At 29.7% G+C, this 19788-nt stretch overlaps 1 protein-coding gene across 2 annotated transcripts in view; it reads right to left on the reverse strand.

Annotated features, from left to right (window-relative positions):
* LOC408618 (furin-like protease 2) overlaps nt 1–19788 on the reverse strand; it is a 382021-nt gene that overhangs the window by 332228 nt on the left and 30005 nt on the right. The window lies entirely within an intron of this gene.

Genomic DNA, 19788 nt, shown 5'->3' on the forward strand with positions numbered 1-19788 from the left:
AATTACCAACTGCTCTCTTATCTAACGAATAGCGTATTGTTTACTAAAAAGTAAGGTTATGTTTTACGAAACGTTTTTCAAAATACAATCGCAATGTTTTGATGATCAAAAATTTACAAACCTCCATAAATTATGAAAATTAAAAATTCTTAGCAAGAGAGATTAATTGCTAATTGAGAAATAAACGATTTAATGGAATTATTAACTTGTTTCGTTTATCGGAATCGACGAAACTAAACACGTGCTCGTCTCCTTGAAAACTCGCGTCCAGCGAAATTTTCATTGCTAAAAAAGATAGTCGAGCATTCGTAATGTTCTAATCCTATGATCCCCCCCTCCATGGTCAATTTCCTGACAACGGCGTGCCGTCTTCGTTGTCCCAGATTTACGGCGCACGATGAAATGCTAAACAAAAAGTTTTTCTGTGCTCTTTTCCCCGTCACGTGTCCTACATCAATTCGATTGCTTCGAGCTTTTAGCAAATACGGTTTAATCTATTTTTTTTTTCTTCTTTTTTTTTTCAACGGAGAAATAAAAGTATTCGCATAAATAATAACAGAAATGTTGATTCCTGTAGATTTTAAACGTATCTTGAATAGGCGGCTATGCGTGAGGTAAATAATAAAAATAATGTAATTTTAGCAATATTCGTGACCACGTTTTAAATTTTCCACCATAAATTCTATGCACGAATGCAAATTCAGATTTGAACTCGATTTATATTTTCTCATTTAACTTGGGATTAAAGTTGTTTCAACTTGGCGAAACGAAATATTATTAAGGATTAAATTGAGATTAAGAATTAAACCTTTTACGACACGATTTTGAAAATTGAAAAAAATTAAAAAAAATATCCGTTTGAATAAATAATTAAATAATTTTTACTCTCGAAGGGAATAAAGAGTTGGAATTATTTTTCAAAAAATAAAAAATAGTACAATTTAATAATAAAAACGTTTCAAGAAACGAATTAATTTCTTGTTGAAACGCGTAAATTTTAACGTCAAAAAAAAATTCTCGATTCCCCTTTGAAACACGGAAAACATCACTGCAACAAATTCTTAAATTCGCGTAAAAAAAAAATCAAGGACGACGAGGATACATTTGGCAAAAGACTGTATATCGACGATAGATAACGTCGATGCGCGGAAATGAATTTTTGCTCGAAAGATACGCGGGCCGGAAAATTCCAAGATGACTACATCCGCGCCACTTCCGGCTTAACTTTCGTGCTTAAAACCGCGTCCGCGATCCCCGCAAAACTCGATTGCAACTCGAAAACTTCGGCCGAGAGACCATGCTACTATAAAATGCGACGAAAGGGGGGGGAGAAGAGTGGTATACTCTTGGATATGTGTATATACGATGTGCAAATGTCATAACTTGTTGCGTAATATTGGAAATTCTTTGGATGATATTTTGCGGATGAGGAGATAGGAAGAATGTTGAACGAAAATATTTTGGAGAAATTTTTTTTAAAAAATATTTTAATCGACCGTTATTTATTATTTCTTCGGTGACTAAATAAATCGTAGAATTCACGTACGTGAAAATCGAGTCGTCTTTTTTAAAAGTCGATCCAAAAACGAGGGATTCACTTTTTATAGATGTCAAAGATCGGACAAGGTATGAAAAAGTAAAGAGTCATATGGCCTAGTTAAGGCTCAAATTCCTGTCGAGTCAAATAAGAAGATCGGATATAGCCAACGAAACTTTCAAACTGTCCAATCGATTTATGGGATTCCGATATTGTGAGAGCGCGTGGTCCTTGACGAGGGGACAAGAAGGAGTAAACGAGAGAAATAAAAAAAAAAAAAAAACAAGAGAGAGAGAGAAGGAGGTTGGATATCTAAATAAATTCAAATCGGTAACGATAAATTTAAATCGAGTATTATTGGTTGAAAAATATTAGTAAAAATATTAATATTGATATAATACAAAAAGTTAAATAGGAAAAATAAATTTCGCTCGAGTGTGCAAAAATTTGTATTTGTCCTGTATAAAACCTGATAGATATCTAAACATATAAATTTTTCGAATTTCATTAAGCCATCTCTTGATCGCGTAAAAATCGAAAGGGAGATCGATTACACGCGACACTGGTCGTTAATAAACGACTTTATGAAACGTCGCAGAAGTATGAAATATTTCGTTCGAAATAATTCGAGTTTATATCGGAGACTTTGATGGAAAAATTCTCGTTAAGCCAAATAACGTGCAATCCAGATATACGACGTAGGACATAAAACTTAATTTATTGAATTTAAGAATTTGTAAATCAAGCTTTTTAATATATTTATTTTATTTTTTCAAATTTTTAACGATTGTGATCGATGTAACGATGTAATAATAATGCCATTATATATACTATACTATACCTTCAATACTTGATACATTTAATCATTCATTTATTTATGCACTTTATTTATTACTTTTATTTTTTTACGTTTCAAAAATTGCATATTATATTTTTCTTGGCAAATGTTGAAAAAGCAAATTAATTATATATTAAAAAATAAAAATAAAAATAATTATTTTATCAAAAAAATAATAATGTCAAAAGACACGATAGCAATCCTATAAGAGAAGCGTGTCTGACCACGAGAACAATGTCGAGATTACGTAGATTATCGCTTGGCCAACTTGGAATTCGCACGGATATCCTTAACACCCCTCGAATATGTGTCGCGTTAAATCCATCCATCTGTGTAACTTGGAATGCTGGACACACCCGGCACCCTTTATGTATACACGATTCTACGCGGCTGCGATCACGAACACGTTGATTATCCGGGACTACGGTGGAGACAGTTATGCCAGTTACCTGCGATCTCACGCCTAAGTACAAGCATATAACCAAGTTCCCCTGATTGCGCGTACAAAGCAGCCGAGCTATTGCGAGTCGACATTGACGATTACCTTGACACTCTCTGAACGTCGAAAGGGTTTCGTTTAACCGTGATTGTAGCAGTAGTTACGATTGACGATGAAATGGTTTTCTCCGAAATGATATCAAGAAACGAGTGCCAACAATAGTGCCTTGTTTAGAGTTGGAAAAGTCTTAAAATTAGTATAATTGGAAATAAAATAAAATATGAAAGATAATTTAAATAGAAAAATAAATAGAATTAAAGATATTAAGAGTGTAATTAATGGATAAATTATATTTACCAATTTATATAAAAATATCACTAACTATTACCATATTATTAATAAATTATTTTTAAATAATTTAACACTCATAAATATGTCGGATATAATTTAAATGAATATAAAATTTAATACAATTTTTAAACATGACACATTATATATAACACATTTCTCAAGAAGAGATCAAAATAACTACAAAAATACAATTGCTTTTCATTCACTTTTTGTCAGTTTTCATTTTTCATTTCCCAAGGCAGCCCAAATTTTTTAAAATTAGTTTAGAGTTTTTTGAAATACACATCCTTGTGTCCACGGTAGAAAATGTTATTCCGCGTGTCCAAAATCGTTTCGGTATTTTCCATTTCCGTCCGTTGTTCCCGCAGTCAAATTTGCAATTTTGTTGGCAAACGAGTTAAATAGCCAAACGAGCATTTAGAGACGCTTTTCGTGTCCCGTACATCGCATTCTCGTGGATTCCGGGTCGGATGAATCCCGTGGCAATAATTTCCAACAATTACCGGTCGAAATGTGTAACATTTACGCTTCCAAAAATTACATTCACGATCTAATCAAATTCATGCCGCATTTGTCACTCTGTTTACAAAATGTGCAATGTTTATCGGTAATAATGTTATTCTCGTTAAAATTCATTAGTATTCACTATCTTGTGAAAAGGAAATAATCGAAAGGGAATAAATCGCTTTTTCGACAATGAAATATCAAGTAATTATGAACATTGTTACATCGTTACTTTTATAATAGAAAAATTGCACTGTATGGTGTAAAATTGCGATAAATTGTTAATTCTTTGCATAAAATGAACTCGCGAAGTACACTGTCAGACGCCATGACGATCAAAACTACTTGAAAGCTTCAATAGATTTCGAGCTGTCGAACCGATCGTGACCGACCATTGCCGAGCTCATCCGAAGTCAGTCGAGCCTACGAAAGTTATCTCGATCTTGCCCGAATTCTTCCGATTTGTCACGAAGTTCAATTTCCCGAATTACCGTATTCCGCACACAGTGGTAGACAAAATTCCAAGCTTTTAACATCAGAAACGGATCCATGAATAAAAGCAAAGAAACACTCGTAAGGATTGAGGAAACGTAGTTCCGTCTGGAGCTGTCACAGCAGGAAAAGGAATGCTCGATCGTTAAAGAAAATCGTTTGGAACTTAACCGAGGAAGAAATCGCAAATTGCTCCACTCGTTTGCTTCTAGGCGACACGGAGCAAAAAGGCCGATTATCAAAACGGTTGAGCCAACGTTTTATTCGGCATCTGGTGGGCGACACAGGTTCGCGACATCCCGCAGGGACGGTTTACGCGCGCAATTACGAATATCGGTGCCAGTTATAAGTTTCTATCGTGATCGAGTATCGGTGATCAAAACCATTACGGTAAATTGAGAACGGGCCAGGCTCCGCTGTAATTCCGATGGATCGATTTCGTTCGTTATCCGTGTCGCGGTCATTACCTACGGGAGAAAGAATCGCCTCGCGCGATCCCATATCGCGTGATTGCTTCTCGACGAGCGGGAGATACTTCGATTATTGGATTAAATCACGTTGTAACGCGTTTCGAGAGAGATTTCGAGGACTTGAGTACCGTTTATTGCGAGATTTATACGATTAATAGAAAAATATGTTTTCTCTTCTTATTTTTTTCTTTTATTCTCCCTTTATATCTCTCTTATATTTGCTGTTGCAGCTTTTTCTGAATTTTAAATTATTCGTTAACCAAATACTAATAAAACAAATCGACAATAAAAAAAAACTACAATTCACAATAAAGAAGACTATAATATTAAATCTCTATAATGCTTCTATAATAGATTCCAGAAGATATTCAATTATTTTTATATCTTTTGATGATTGCCGCTTTTATGTTTCTACAAAACATATTGTTTAATTTCTCATTAGCTTGCTCAGATAAAAAAAAAAATTGTAAAAAAGGCGATCTTTCATTATCTTTTTCGCAATTATTTTTCATTTGATAAATTAATTTTTTTTCAAAAAAATCTCAAATTGTTTCATCCAATTTTTAAAAAAATTAGTTGCATTCTGTAATAATTTCTAATTCTATTCTTCTAAATTCCAAATTTGTCACAAACTACAAAAATCATACGATACACAATACAAAAGGAAAGTTTTAAAAAAGAAGACGAAACATTGGCTTGAAAATTTCAAATCGGTAAGATGAATTGCACTGGATAGAGATGTGAGAAGCAATGACGGAAGCTCGAAACGGTAGAAAGAACAAATAGAAGGGAAAGAGTGGACGAGAAGACGACGAGAGAGGCACACTTCTTCTAAACCCATTCCATTCGACAAATTTATGCGAGCCTTGGCACCGATTCATAGCCCTCGAAGATTATGGCATCGATGTATGGCTACCTAAAGCTTCCTTTCTCGGCCCGCATTTCTTTACACGTTTCACTACATCATGCACAAATGTCTCTCTCCTGTACAGGACATATTTGGCACAAGACAACCAACTGAATGAAACGATACGGTTAACGGCATGATTTACGAATACTTGGATACAAATCATATTGCTGGCTACCATATTGTACCAGATTGTGTAACCTATAAAATGAAAAGCTTTGCACGCGGATAATCAATATTGCGTAATAACGAATTATGATAATGATTTAAGAAATTTTTGAACGTTAAATACCCGTAATTGGTGAATTTTTAAAATTGAATTCTAACCTAACTTTTACGTAAGTATCGAATCTAAATGATATATAAAAATTGATTTCCATTGCGAAATTATACAAGAGTAGAAAAAAATTTTTCTAAATCAATTTTTAAAAATTCTGCATTCGGTAATTGCAAAAATAATTATTTAACTAATATATGCTCGGTATTAGATAAAATCCTTAAAATTAAAAATTCGTTATTTTTCCTTTAAACAATTTTTAAATTATTTTCTTGTTTCGATTTATATAAAAATTGAACAATAATACAATATATGGAAAATTTTGGATATTAACACAAGGATTATTAATAGGCTGCCAATAAATAGGATATTTATCGATTGCTGTGCACCTGGTTTACATTCGCGCATAATAAATTGCAAATACGATAGAAAACACGATTTTTGATCGCGTTAAATAATTCATTCGTAGACTCTCGATAAACAAAGCGTTTCGATACGTGTAAAATCTTCTTATATCACTGTTTTATATATATATATATACAATTTCAAATCCGTTTCAATTCCAGTTCGCGATTGTAAGTTGTTTCCTTTGTAGCGTGTTGAGAGCATCTGATATTGCTTCTATACTACATCTGACAGGACTAGTGTCTTTTGTTTCGGATCTTCCCGAGATCCTGTACAGAAGATCTCCGGTCTGACATGGTTTGTATTCAATATTACGCTCCGTTCGGGAGGATATGCATTGTTCCGCGCCTATTCCGGAACACCTTCAATATGTTAACTCACAACATCAACCTTTTGTTAAAAATTTCACATTCTCAAAATAATACGATAATACATCGAACACTCTCGATGGATGAAATTTTCAACCAGTGTTTCTCATTCTTATCTCGATTTCCATATCCTGAATATTATCAAGCTTAACATTAAAGTTAATTTTCACTCGATTCAATTTAATTTCGAATCATAATTTTTTTCACTCGATTCAATTTAATTTCGAATAATTCCTAACATTATATGGATGAAATTTTCAACCAGTGTTTCTCATTCTTATCTCGATTTCCATATTATCTGAATATTATCAAGCTTAACGTTAATTAAAGTTAATTTTCACTCGATTCAATTTAATTTCGAATCATAATTTTTTTCACTCGATTCAATTTAATTTCGAATAATTCCTAACATTATATGGATGAAATTTTCAACCAGTGTTTCTCATTCTTATCTCGATTTCCATATTATCTGAATATTATCAAGCTTAACGTTAATTAAAGTTAATTTTCACTCGATTCAATTTAATTTCGAATCATAATTTTTTTCACTCGATTCAATTTAATTTCGAATAATTCCTAACATTATATGGATGAAATTTTCAACCAGTGTTTCTCATTCTTATCTCGATTTCCATATCCTGAATATTATCAAGCTTAACGTTAAAGTTAATTTTCACTCGATTCAATTTAATTTCGAATCATAATTTTTTTCACTCGATTCAATTTAATTTCGAATAATTCCTAACATTATTTTTTTCACATATACAATTTTATATATATATTTTTATTCTAGTTTGGGACTTGGAAAGGATTTGGCTTTACTTGTGCGTGAAGCAAACCTAACCTATTTCATTATGAGCGGCCATTGTTTCTTCGTACTCGACAACAATTTTTTTTTTTTTTAAACAACGTCATTTCCTCTTTCCATTTCACTTTACACATTCGATTCCAGAATTCGTCTAGAATCGTTCATTTTTCGAATTATATAGTTTGTCGGATTAACCCGTTCGTACGTTAATACGCTTTTAACGAATAATATCGGCGCCATTCGTATTTATAAGCGAAACTGTAACGCTAAATTATGCGAGTATGCAACGAGTATATTGTTATTAAGGAAATTAGTGCGCGTATACGGTTCGTGCACTCACGTTGGAAAATATATATTCGGATGCGTTGTACGAACAACACCACTTTCGCGTCGTATAAATCCAGCGAGTTAACTTGGTTGAAAAGTGAGCGGGCAACAACAAAGCGGCCCCTGTGTTAATATCTTTCTTAAAATTTATCCACCTACAAATGTGTGCATTGCAAAGATGCGAAATGTTTGAAGCAAAAACCTATTAAATTTATCCATGTATTATTATAATTGGATACAAAAATATATATATGGAAATTTTTCATTCAATTAATTATAACTCTTATTTTAAAAAAAAATCAAGATATAATTATTTTTTATTTTTTCCATCAGATCTTAGTAATTAATTGTAACGATCATGGGAGAGAAAAAAAGAAAAGAAATCGAGGTTAGTTGTTATTCGTCATCCTATTCGTTAAAATACGATAAATTGATTAATGGACGAGGAGAGAAAAGCGACAACTGACGCGGCTAGTTATGAAATCACGTAATGCTACGTGGTAACGACTAATGCGTGGGCATTAATCAGATTATGTTATCGACATGTGGCAGACGCATACAGCTACCCTTATTGTTTCCGGTAAACTTTTCCTCGATATTGTTATTTATTCGAGATAATCGTTTATTATCGGATAATATCTGCAATCGTGCACAGAGACGTTCGATTGTTTATTAATCCTGATTTGGATCATTTTTTTTTTATCCGATTTTTCCGTTGTTGAAATATGTGACAATTTTGAAATGAACGAATTTGTGATGTTAATTATTTATAATATTATAAATAATCAATTTAAATAATTATTTATTCATTCTAAAATTAGTGTAGCAATTAATAAAATAATAAAAAAATTATATAAAATATGATGTTATTGTTCTTGATGATTTTAAGTAGAAAATAATTGGTAAAAATAAAATAATTTCAACATCAAAAATTAAAGAAATATTATTGTTATTAAAAAAAAGGTAAAGAAAATGGTAAATTTGCTTTTTTAATTGGATTAAATCCACATTCAAATGTGGTGAACTTTTTTCATAATCTTTTTTTTTATAAATTGCAATAAATTTAAAATAATTAAAATAAAGTATATAAAAATAAATCTTATTATATGATGATCAATTAATTATCAATAGATTATGTATTTCATTTCATGCTGATAAATATTGTACAATAAAAAAATTGCATGCTCAACAATTTTATTATTTTATCTTATTTTATTTTATTATTAAATTTAAATAATAAGTTATTATCTTATATACATTAAATTTCTTATTAATTAGATTCTTAGATAAATTTAATATTCAAGATTTCAATTTTATACAACAAATATTAAATATACACATTTCTGATTTTAATATTTAATTATTCAATGTGTCCAATTTTATGGGCATTTATTATGAGATGAAGCTTAATCTTTATGATTGTTTCAGTAAAAATTTATAATTGAGTTCTATTCTTTCTGATATTCACAAGAATATTAATAATCTGAAATTATTTAATTGTCTTAAAACATATTTTTTTAAAAATAAAGTTTTATAAAAATAACTTTTTTTTAAATGATAAAGATAATAAATATATATATTTCATAGATTATTTTCACTAATACTTTTAACAATAAATTTATCATTCTTCCTAATAAATTTTATTTAAATTATTATAACCATAATTAATCTTTAAATTTGCAATTTAATTCTTATTTTAAAATTAATCTCAAAAATTAAAAGATTTAATATACCAAAGATTTTAACTTAAATTAAATTCTTGATTTTTAAAATTAAAAATAAAAAATTAATTTTTAAATCTTAATTATATCAATTAATCATAAAAACATTGGAATTCTATATATTATTCTAGCTTTATGATCTGGAATATTAGGTTCATCAATAAGATTAATATATTCATCCATTTTATCGAATTTCTTTCAGAGAAGATATTTAAAATCTTTAACGAGATTCTGGAGGAAATTTCAAGCAACATTTTCCTTTGCAAAAATTTTCGTTTAGGCTTTGTTAACGAGTTATTAACGAAAAAACGCTGGCCAATCAGAGAGCGCGTATAGCCTAATCGAGCCGCGACAATAGCGTTGGCTATGTGCTGCCAATGAGCACGAACAAATCCAAGCAAAATATCTCGAAGAAAGTGTATTAATATTAAATATTTATTAAATATTAAATTATTAAATATTTTTAACGATTAAAAATTATATCGAATTATATCGATATGATGAATAAATAAATAAATATAATATTCAACAAACTTTGTTCGAGTTTTTTGCTTGGACTTGGTCGTGCTCGGTCAGCGGCACGCTAGCTAACGCGGCTCCACTAAGCTGTGCTCTCTGTGATTGGCCAGTATTTTTCGTTGGTAACTTTTGGTTACCAACAAAACCGTAACGAAAGTAACAAAGGAAAATTGTTGTTTGAAATTACCTCAGAAACCTCAATTTTACGAATGTTCCAACATTTTTGGAATCTGGGTATATTACAATTCTCTGAAAATTTTAATTAACGAAATTAAAGTTAATTTAAAAATAATTTTGTAATTTCCCATTATTTCAACCATACTTGGAATACAATAAGAGAAAGTCACACTCCGTAAAAGTCATCGTTAAATAAAACGATTTCTTTAAATTATTCACGAGTTGTGTATGAATTTATTCTTAGACGAGATACAAAAATATATACTTTTATGATGATTTTTAAACTAGGAAATAAACGGTTACATGGCAATGAGATATGTAATAACAAATGTGAAGTACGTGTCAAAATAGATTTAATATATCGTATTATGATACATAATTTTCATTATCATTGCCATTATCATTCAATCGATAAAGAATAATTTTCGAATTTTCATCTATAAGCTGGATTTATTTAGAATCGATATATTTAGTACGTGTATTATAGATGTGACTGGAAATTACGTGGAACATCTGGCATAGGTTACTTGCCAAAATTTTCTTAATTCTAACTCTGAATATATTTGAATAGTCTCACCGATTGCAACCAGATGACTCATTAATTCCTACTTTCTCGCAAATCTTCGCTTTCATTCCGACATTTATACGGAATATCCTCTTCAAAAATAGGTCAAAATGAAAAAAAGATCGTGCAAACATAATTTCTAATAGAAAACAATATCGAACAGTTAATTTTCTATTTATGCAAAATTTCGAGATTCTTTATAGAAATATTCTATAATTAAAAAGATTTATTTCTAATACAACAAACACGATGTAACATCATTAAAATCGATGAAACATCGTATCGCAAACTCTTTGGCAAAGGAATCGCTTGTTTGATCGAATAAGTGGCTAATTGATTACAAATAAAAGTAGACAGACTATCATCAACACCAATCGCAATTACCCAACGTTTATCACTCGTGTAACAATGAAACCGTGGTTTCAGCAGCAAGTATAATTTGTCTTAGAGGGAGGAGTGCAAACACGATGCTCCGATAACCGGTTTATCAGAAAATTGACTTTCATACAATCGACGATTCCACGGCCCGTGTTCTCGTTTTCTATTGCTTTCCATTATTCAAAACGGTCCCCGCTGTCAGTTTGCGTGCACGCGTTTTAAATTGCAGCTAACCGAGCAAGAGTACACCACAGTCCGCACAAGTATATACTGTGGTGCGTTATTTCGTAAGCTCGAGGAACCACCAGATATAATCTCTCTTCTTTCCTCTTTCCCTTCTTTCTCTTTCCACTCCCCACTCCTCCTTGTTTCTCTTTCTTATTCTCGCTCTTCCCTCCTCTTCTACTTTTTTTCTCTTCCCTTATCTCTTCCCCTTCTTTCTCCCTTCTCCCTTCTCCTTTTATTTTACACGACTCGTCGCTCTTTCTCTTTCTCTCTCGGCCACGGGACGCGAGGTTTACCCCCACTACTGGAACGCCTTGGAACGCCCCAACTCTTCGTTTCCAATTTGCTCTAGTGGACTGCAACTGTGATATTTCTAGAATGATAATTACTCGCTTATATGTCAATAAGATTCGCGTGACGACATCAATGTCATCGATAATCATTCCGTGCTCATCATCGTGCTTCACCTCGAATGGAAACAGAGAGAGAGATCCATCAAGTTGCTGCGGTAATCCATCGGTAAATAGTTATATTTTGAATCCCATCACGTTCGGTCGGTATCCGCCCAACAAGGCAGATGCTGTTATGGGTCACGGTGAACGAGCGCCACGAACCGAATCTTTTATACACTTTTCGTACACGAATTCCTCTCGTTTCGCAAGCCCGGTGAGCCGTATTTTATCAAGAGACGAGATTATACCCGTTCCCTTACCTGTTCCTGGGACCGTGAATTCCTTTGCAACATCAAAAATCGTGAATCATGTTCGATTCGTGAAATATAATTTTTCACCGAAATTTTGTAAATCTTTCGATTCCATTAGTTAAAATACGATTAACGTTTTCGATCGTCGAAAAATAAAACGATTTATCTTCGAAAAAAAAAAAAAATCGTAATCAAGAAATCAAGGTAAGTGTAAAAGAATAATTTATTAAGCCTATAAATATTATTATATAACGCTAAAGATTAAAATCATTAATTCCCATTTTTTTTTTTTACATTGAAATTACGATTTCCTTTCTTTTAAAAAAAAAATGAAAATGAAAATGAAAATTGAATCGTGGAAGATTGAAAAAAAAAAAAATTGGTTATCGCGTAAATTGCGCACGATGCACGGGCACGTGCAGACGTACACAGCGATCGAACAAGAAGCATCGATGTGTAAAAACCACGATTCAGATTGCAGGAAACCGGTAATTGCGGGGCCATTTCATCGCGTTTACACGTTTTCGTACAGAGGGGTATGCCGGGTATGAAAGCAGGCGAAGCCTCGTACGCATATAAATGAGAACCACGCGTTTCGAACAAAAGAGAAAACACGGGAGAAAGCAGCGTAGGTAAGGGATAGAGGATTGCCAATTATAATTATCGCGATATATATATTATTGCAAGTGTATACCTCGATTGAAATATAAACATTCAATTAACACTTTAGAATTATCATCGAATTAAAAATTATTTATTTTTACAATCCGAGATGTGTGTGTTTCGAAGGATCAAATGTAAAAGTTGGTACGCAAAAATATCGAGGCTTATTCATTAAGTTATTAAGACGATTTAAGTTATTAAACGTTAGATGAAAGGAAACGGAGATAGAACGCGATAGCGGTGCAACGAAGACGGAGAATCTTTAATAATTTCAATTGGTTATAACTTTAATTGCCGTATTAACTTTCGTGTTGTGTTTGCTTTAAAATCGATCCTCCAAAGATGTCACATCGCGAATATAATATAATTTCGATTATCTTTTTTTAAATTATTTTTAAATTGTTTTTTAATAATATATAAGAAAACTTGATATGTAAGTAATACAGAAGGATAATAAAAAAGACGATATTTCAATAATAAATATTATTTTCCAATTAATTGATTAATATCATCTTAAAAAAATATCATCGCCATTACAAATCCGATAGAAGTAGGTAGCCTGAATATGGACTCGATAAGCGTAGATTGCTCAACGCTGTGTACATATATTGCCATTTATAATTTGCGCGTAATTATTATTCTAGCGTTGCATAATGTATCGCGAATAGCTACGTGTCTGTGAAAGAGATTGTGATTGTTAGAGGAGAAAAAGCAATAAGTATGTTGCAATGTTGTGCTATGCTATATATGGAACTAAAAATGGCACTTTTGCAAACATGGAAATTGTACATATATATATATATATATGTGTGTATATTAAAAGTGTGTAGGTATGCGCATGAACAAAATTTCGAAGGAGAGTTGAAATGGTAGCAACCGATAAATCGATAACAGATCGTTAACAAATGGTATGCAATTCATTCTGCCGTTCCACCTCGAAAAAAATCAATTGCGTTTTACGGGATGAATGTAAAATTCCGTAATTAAGGGGTGTGTACGTGCTAAAAGTGCCTTTACTATTTCACATTGAAAAACGGTTAAAAATAAATTTCACTTATTTTCTTTCACAATTTTATACCGTTGAAATATTGTTCCCTTCATTTCTATTGTAAAATATGAAATTAAATATGTAATATGAATTCTATTTAAAAAAAAAAAAAATATGTTAATATATGTTTTTTTTATGAAATTTGTCAATGATACGATGAAATAAGATTTTATAAGATAAATAAACAAAAGAAAATGTATATGGAGACTAATGTTATCAAAATTTCAGAAATATAACCTTTAAAATAATATAGAGATAATATAAATCTAAATTTAAATCTAAATTAATTATTTGCAATTGAAATAATTACGTTTAATTAAGAAATATATGCAAATTATGTAAATTTAATAATAATTAAAAAATGATAATAAAGAAATCAAATTATATGTTATTTAAATTTTATTATTTTACATAATTCATGTTGTAAACGAAATACTATGATATTCAAATATAATGCACTTATCAAATCATAATATATTTATGCTACTTTAAATGATTAAAAACTTTTTATTTCAAATATAAATGTTTACATTTTACATTACAAATAATAAATTTTTTCGTAAGAAATAGAAATTTTGTCAGAAACTATATAAAAAGGAATATACTGATATCTAGAAATAGTAAAGTAATTTTGGAAAATAATTCGAAAAATGTATAAAAATCGTATCATAACAAAATATATTTTTTTTAATGAAATCAAGAAATAAATTACTACAATTTATTCTAAAAATACAAACTTATTCATAATTAATAAAAATTATTTGCAAAAATATAACAATTTGAACAATAAGAATTTATTTGATAATTATTCGATAGTAACAAGTAGTAAAATCAAATAAAATAACGAATATTAAAATAATTTAATTCTTTCAAAATTAAAATACAACGAATAAAAAGTGAAATAAAAATTTTATTCAAATAATTTGAATAATAATTCATTTCGATAATCCTACGTTCAAGTACCATGTAAAGCACCACACAAAACCAACCGGCTAAACAACACATGGCAAGTTTATAACCACGGTCGAGAGAACGATTTAGTAAATTCCATATACGCGCATTTATCCACCGTCACAAGATCAGTCGGCGCTAAACTCGTTTACAAATTGTAATGCTTCGCGTGTCAGGTATGTACATACCGTTGATTTAACAGCCAGATTTTAAGCACCGAGTAAATTTGACGCACCTGTCGTAATAACGACACTTGCCTCCACGATCGCCAAGATTTACGATCGCGTCAAAGAGAAACCGTGAAGTCGAGTCTCTGTTACTGCGTTATGTATATATACGACCAGAGATAAAATTGACGATCGTTTAAACCTTAATGAATCTGGTTGAGCAAACGAATGAACCGGTGTTGTTAGTGACACGAAACTGAGAATTACGTTTAGAAGCAATTTCAATGTTTGTGCTAGGTTATTTGTTAAACGAATGATATTTAATGTGTTTCAAAAGTAATCAAATTTCTACGGAATGGAAGAAAACAGTGGTGACATCTTTTGTTAATAGTTAGAAATAAGTCACTTGGTCTGATAGGTTAATTTTTTGGCAAACTCACAATATGTATTCCCCTAGTGACTTTTTCAACCATGAATAATACATGTCAAAGACCGTGCAATCCAATATGTCTGTAGAAGATGTAATAGAACGAATTGATAGAGTCCTATTCAGATGAAAGACAAATATCTTTGAATATTTGAGAAGACAAGAATTACTATTACTATTACTAATTGTAAGATTTTAATAATTTATTTTAATATTATTTAATATTATTATATATTAATATTTTTCCATAAAGAACGAGAAACTAAATCAATCGAACTAAAAATATATAATTTTATTAGAAATGTTAATTTTTTCTCAAAATTTTCGTTGGAAAAATTATATAATAAATAATTCTGAAGAAGATATCAATCTAACGATTAAAACGATCAATTTAAATGAAACAAATCATAATAAATTTTTAATGTTATAGGTTAAACACTTAAAGTTTAAAATGTGTATATTACATGCAGTTTGCATATATTGCTACTTTTAATGATGTTCTCTTGAACTTTCACTGACAAATACAACGAAGCAGACGAATGCAATTGGATAACGATAATTCCTGACATTCGAACTTATCGGTTTTTGAAAGATTTAAACAACACGGAAGTTCCAACTGGTGATAATATTTCAAAATAACGCAATGCGGTGTTTCGTGAGAAAATTTAAACGAAACTTCGAACGTGCAATGCGTTAAAATAATTTATGTACGAAATCTATGTATTTCCGCGATATGGTTGCCAGAAAAATATTCTCTATGGAGAGAATGGGAGAAAGTAGCATGCATCACATATAGTTAGCGAATTAGTGACGTCATTCATACTGCAGCAAATAAAGGTAAAAGAATTAACGAATGAAATAATTCAGTTTTATATAAAATAAAAGAATGAAAGTATTTGTGCAATTAAATATGATATTTATGATATAAATTCTTTTGATAATTATAGAAAAGAATATACACGATTTTAAATATTATTTAAAAATCATCGATGAAGTGTGTTCTTTTTCATTATTTTATTTATATTTTTCAATAATACATTTATCAATATTGTTATTGTTTAATAACTTTGGTTCTTAATGGATTCGTATAATAAATGTATATTGAGATTATTAAAACAATAATGATATTTCCTTAAAATAGGAAAAATTAATTAATATTAATTTATATTATTACAATAATGTATTATAATCATATTATAATCATATTATAATGTTTGAATTTTAAAACATTCCATTATAAAAACATTCATTATTTCAGCAATTTCTCTATTATTCGATTGTCCTATCATTAAAATATTCTATTGTCTACACAATACATTTTATATTATATATGTATATAGTTTATGCATAATATAAACAATTTCTAGTGTGTATAAAGTTCATAATTTAATAAATTATGTATATTCCATCATATTTGAATTATTCATAGATGCACATGTTTTAGAATCTATATGTATAATAATGAAATGTTGACTTTTCTATGGCGAAGTACGATTTTGTTGGATGTTGACTTTCCTAAGGAAGGTTTATTTCAAAATCACTAGCAACAACAAGAAACAAGATGCTTGAATTACTTAAGGAGATTAAGCTATATCACATTCCATTATAGAAAAGCACTAGTTATTAACTAGATGATAAATTATTTTATTTTTTGGAAATATAATTTTACTTTATGAATTTTCATTCTATGAATATCTACTTTTATGAAATTTTTATTTTAAATTCCATTATGAAGGTAAAATCATATGATAATGTTTCTCTTATATTTTAAATATATTTTAAATCTTTGATTTTGGTAAAATCTTGACAATAAATATCATAACATTGGAATATTGAATTTTTCAATTTTATTTGTTAATCAATTTGTATAAATTTGATTAACTTTTTAATACTATTAACTCCATGAAACCATTCAACTTTTATTTGAAATTTCTCATTACGAATAGTAACAATGACAAATCCAAATGATAATATCAGGTAAATTTTATTTATAATTTTTTCAATACTTGTGAATTTTAAATGGAATTTACTCAACTCTCTCTCTCTCAAGAAAAATATCATTTCCATCTTTTTTTTTAATTATAAATATTTCGTTTAAAATTGTAATTTTTATACTTTATGTATGGAATGAGGTAAAAGCCTGTTTCTTTGCTTATTTAACACTTAGTTAATGTTTCTAATAGAATCGTTTCGAAAAAAAAAAAAAGTTGTATAAACAGAATTAATTAAACGATCCTTAAGTAAATATTCGAAAATACTAAACACACAGTGTAATACAAGAAATATTTTCATAAAATAATTTCGCAATTTTGAACTCATTTGAGCGTAAAATTTTCAGAAATTGCTCTCGCCAGTATTTTTCTTTAAAAATTAAAAAATTATCTCCCAAGAGTATTTTTCACAAACTTGTGTCTAGTGACTATCAGACAATGACTTTCACTCTCAAGTAGTGTCCAAACTTTACTTCACTTTCAAATGAATTTCCATCTTAACTTTCACTCTTAACACAATATTGATTAGCAAGTAATTCTCAAATTTATTTTTTTTACTCTCAAATTTATCCACACTCTTTGAATAGAAAATTATACATGTATATATTTAACGATGATACACTATATCGTGAAATTCGTAAACATCTCATTTTTTTCGCATCAACGCTTGCATTATTCTCCGCTTGAAATTCATCGTGCATACCAATCATGAATATGCATCTCTGCTTCTTCACCGTTATATTACAAACACCGGCGAGAAAACACTCGTTCTTGTTCATTTAGAAAGAGACCAAGACGCCACTCGCATTTGCATGAACAATGGATTAAATCGATCAACAAAAATTAAAATAGAATAATTATAATTAATGATTTGGCGAATTATCGTTGTAGAACAAATTCTATGAAGGGAATTAAAATTTTGGTAAAATTTAAAAAAAAAAAATAATCTCGATGAAAATCTTAACGAATCTTCGTTTCAAGAAATGTGGAAGACGAAAAAAAGAACACATTCTTTATTGAATGAAAGTAACGTGTGTAACCATATGTAACTAAAATAACTAGAAAAATAACTAGCAAACTAACAAATGAAACTAGAATAAATTACTATAAATAATTTTCGTTCAAATTTATTTCTAATTATTAATGTTAAATAAATTTAGAGATATATTTATAAATTTAATTTTGAATTAATAGTACGATTAAAAAATTCGATATAGAACAATTGGGAAGATGATCTCATATTTTGCATCGTTATTTATGACGATCTTTTAAATTCTAAAACAAATTATTAATTATTCATAAAAGGAAAAGCTCGAGAGTCACTAATTGACATTAAAACCTGGATAATTTTCTTCTTTCTTTTTTTTCTTTGAGGCTAGATTTCTTTCAAAAAAAATTTTTCTTTGAGAAAAAGTTCCTTTACGTATAATCCATTACATTTAGATTAGATTTTTTTCAGATTAAATTTTTGAATAGTTTGAAAAATAATTAATCATGAAATTAATAAGAAAGAACACTGAATGATTAAGGGTGAATAAGGAATGACATTGAACTGACAGGCATCCGGTTTAATTATCAATTTTAATTTCCTCTGCAAGTCGGAGATCAGGCGATTAATGTAAAATGAGCAAAATTACAATCAACTTATAACAAAGTTACGAAAAGTTTTAATTATGTGATCATTCAATTTGACAAAAATCAAATTTGTAAAATTACCTTTGTTTCAAGAAATATGGAAGAAGAAAAAAAGAACAAATTCTTTATCGAATGAAAATAATTCGTGTATAATCATACGTAACTAAAATAACTAGAAAAATAACAAATGAAACTAGAATAAATTACTACAAATAATTTTTATTCGAATTTATTTCTAATTATTTCGAAATAAATGGAAGAATTCATTTTATTGTATCTTCCGAATCTTTACAAACTTAATAACCAATTATCTTCACAGAAATCATAACAATATCACAAACTCAGTCTCATTAATCTCGCAACAAGGTACGTACATATTTCATTTTCCACTCTAAAGAACGTTCGCTACGCAAAAGTTAGGTTATGTGTAAAGTTTACATCGAACTGCGCAACAGTAAAACATCGCACAGATTATTCTAATTTTAATAAAAGTACACACCACGAACGTGAATAAAACACACGATATAAGATATACCACGTTGAGAACGATTAATTCCGTATCAAAGTTACTTTCATCACAAGTTATTAAATCACTTCCGTTTCTTCTTCCGGCAATTATTCATAGAAAAGTGAATAACGAGAAAAATTAATCTACTAACTGAATCGAGAGATAGAAATATATCGGCAAAATATATCACTTTCTTCGAATAACGTATTTAATGATTGTACGATCTATTCGTGGTGAAAATCCTTTCCCTTGCTTTTAACGTGCATCGATATAATATTGTGCAATCGCGCATACGAGCTACGTACGCTTTGTATCAACGGTTCTCAATCGGTAACGTAGGATATCGAAAACTTTTTATCCTTCTACTACACGATAATAAAACAATCA

This window comes from Apis mellifera, linkage group LG1 (genome assembly GCF_003254395.2).
Source record: "Apis mellifera strain DH4 linkage group LG1, Amel_HAv3.1, whole genome shotgun sequence".
NCBI classification, from domain to species: Eukaryota; Metazoa; Arthropoda; class Insecta; order Hymenoptera; family Apidae; genus Apis; species Apis mellifera.